This window comes from Myripristis murdjan, chromosome 10, assembly GCF_902150065.1.
Source record: "Myripristis murdjan chromosome 10, fMyrMur1.1, whole genome shotgun sequence".
NCBI classification, from domain to species: Eukaryota; Metazoa; Chordata; class Actinopteri; order Holocentriformes; family Holocentridae; genus Myripristis; species Myripristis murdjan.
In genome coordinates, this window is record NC_043989.1 from 466,263 (window position 1) to 469,712 (window position 3,450).

A 3,450-nucleotide genomic window follows, 5' to 3' on the forward strand; every position below is an offset into this window, starting at 1 on the left:
ATTTGTTTTAATTTTAATCTACTCACGAGTTTTAATTTGTTTTAATTTTAATACTCATGAGTGGATATACATTTGCTGTTGAATTAAGCTCTAACTGCTTTTGGTTATATAACTTTTGTAAAATAAAACAGAGTTGACATACCAATTATAATTTGGCCAAAAATAGCGGAAAGTGTGATCCAGCCAATCTGTGTGAAGTCTGGGTTCACTGTCGCCATGACGACAGCAGATCTACTGGATCACCAGGTTCTGTCGATGCTGCGTTTTCTAATATTGTTTTCTAATATTGTGTTTCTGCTTTTTGTCCAAACATTCAGTCAGTTTGTACCCAGACCCAACTTTACTGCAGAGACAGACAGACAGAGAGACAGACAGGCAGAGAGAGACAGACAGAGAGAGACAGACAGAGAGACAGACAGGCAGAGAGAGACAGACAGAGAGACAGACAGGCAGAATGAGACAGAGAGAGCCCTTCCTCCTAAAATGTGAAAAATTCAAATAAAATAAGAGACACCATTTTAATGAGAGGGAAACGAGCTCTCAGAACTAAAAACACTCCTGGGAGAAGGAGAGGGGGACGGGAGGCGTATCAGCATGTCCCGACCTGAGACACACACACACTTACACACACACACACACACACACACAAATACATGCATAGAATATGCTGTAAATATGAAATTTATATACACATAGAAATGCTTGTGATAATATTAGATAATATGAATATTGTCATAATGAAATCCATTTTATTTATTTACTTATTTACTTATTAATTACTTATTATTATTTGTATTATTTTATGTATATCATCACTCACTGTTTTGTTACCTGTCTGACCAAAAATGCTTTGGCAATATTGTAAATAACACAGTCATGCCAATAAAACTCATTGAATTGAATTGAGAAAGAAAGAGACAGACAGGGAGAGAGAGAGACAGACAGACAGGGAGAGAGAGAGACAGACAGACAGACAGACAGACAGACAGACAGGGAGAGAGACAGACAGACAGACAGGGAGAGAGAGCAGCTGTGTTCAGGCTTGTTTGAAGAACAGCCAGAAAGAGAGAGAGAGAGCGTCTGTCACACACTGACCACTGACCAGCTGCTCTGTGTGTGTGTGTGTGTGTGTGTGTGTGTGTGTGTGTGTGTGTGTGAGCATCCACTTTATTTATTTGATTAAAGTCAGTTATGAGATGATTTTTCATACAGAAGTGTTTCCAAAGAGTTTATACCAAATTAAATATGAAAACTGTAGAAATACTGAAGAAGCTCCATACAGCAGATTAATGTCATGTGGTATCAAAATAAAAATAAAGTAATTAACAATAATAATAATAACAACAAGAACAATAATAATAATAAAAATATTAAAAATAATAACAACAAAAACAACAACAACAATAATAATAATAATAATAATAATGATGTGTAACAATGATATAAAATAATGCATTTGGCATAAAGCTCAGTATAACACTTTAATATATCATAATGTAATATAACAATAATACAATATAATATAATATTAGTGCAATATTATATATAATATAATATAATATATAAAAATAGTATAACAATGTTATACAATAACAACAACATAACAACAACAATAATATAACTACTGTAATATCACAATAATACAACATGGTGTATGCAGAATAAAGCTCAGTATAACAGGTTAATATCTCATAATGTAAAATAACATTAGACTAAATACAAAGAGTTCATATCATTTAATTTAATATAAAGCTCAATATCACAGTTCAGAAATTAGAATACACACCAACCTATTGATCCACACACACACACACTCACACAAAATAGACAGACATACACACACACACAATCCATTCCCAAGTGTGTGTGTGTTCTCCGTCAGAGAGGGCGGTGGGACCCGAGACGCAGCGAGGTCCAGTCCCGCCGAGAGAATCGACCTGGGTCCAGGATCAGCTGGAGACCGGCTCTCTGCAGGCGGTGAGTGAGTGTGTGTGTGTGTGTGTGTGTGTGTGTGTGTGTGTGCGTGCGTGCGTGCGTGCGTGTGTGTGTGTGTGTGTGTGTGTGTGAGAGAGTGTGTGTCTAAGTGAGTGAGTGTGTGAATGTGTGAGTGTGTCAGTGAAACAGCTCAGAGCAGCCATTACTGTTTATTATAGACGATCATATTAATAATGTCCTGTGTTGCTCCCTGTAGACAAATCCTCCCCTCTGCTTCACATCACTGCTCCACGTTCACACCAGAACATATGAGAACCCTGTCAGAACACAGTAGAACACATGATTACCCTCTCTGAACACATGAGAACTCTGTTAGAACACAGGAGAATCCTGTCAGAACACATGAGAACTCTGTTAGAACACAGGAGAACCCTGTCAGAACACATGAGAACTCTGTTAGAACACAGGAGAACCCTGTCAGAATCCTGTCAGAAGACATCAGAACAAATGAAAACCCTGTCAGGACACATTAGAACACATTATAACCGAGTCAAAACACATGAGAACCCTATCAGAACACATGTGAACTCTGTCAGAACAGAATAAAAACAGGAACCTGAACAGGAACAGAACATGAACAGGAACAGGAACAGGAAACTGAACAGGGACAGGAACAGGAACAGGACCCTGAACAGGCACAGGAACCTGAACAGGAACAGGAAGCTGAACCTAAACCTGAGCAGGAACAGGAACTGGAACCGGAACCGGAACCGGAACCGGAACCGGAACAAAACAGGAAAAGGAACGGGAACCTGAAGAGGAACCGGATCAGGAACAGAACAGGAACAGGAACAGGAACCTCAGCAGGAACAGAACAGGAACAGGAACCTGAACAAGGACAGGAACAGGACCAGGACCAGGAACCTGAATAGGGACAGGAACCTGAACAGGAGCAGGAACAGGAACAGAACAGGAACAGGAACTTGAACAGGAACAGAACGAGAACAGGAAGATCAACCTGAACAGGAACAGGGACCGGAACAGGAACTGGAACAGGAACCAGAACAGGAACAGAACAGGAACAGGAACAGGAACAGGAACAGGAACAGGAACAGGAACCTGAACAGGAACAGAACAGGAACAGGAACAGGAAAAGGAACTTGAACAAGGACAGGAAAAGGAACAGGAACCTGAACAGGAACAGGAACCTGAACAGGAACAGGAACCTGAACAGGAACAGAACGGGAATAGGAACATAAACAGGAACAGGAACCGGAACAGGAACCAGAACAGAACAGGAACAGGAACAGGAACCTGAACAGGAACAGGGACAGGAACCTGAACGAGGACAGGAAAAGGAACAGGAACCTGAACAGGGACAGGAACCTGAACAGGAACAGGAACCTGAACAGGAACAGAACAGGAATAGGAACATAAACAGGAACAGGAACCGGAACAGGAACCAGAACAGGAACAGAACTGGAAAAGGAACATGAACCTAAACAGGGACAGGAA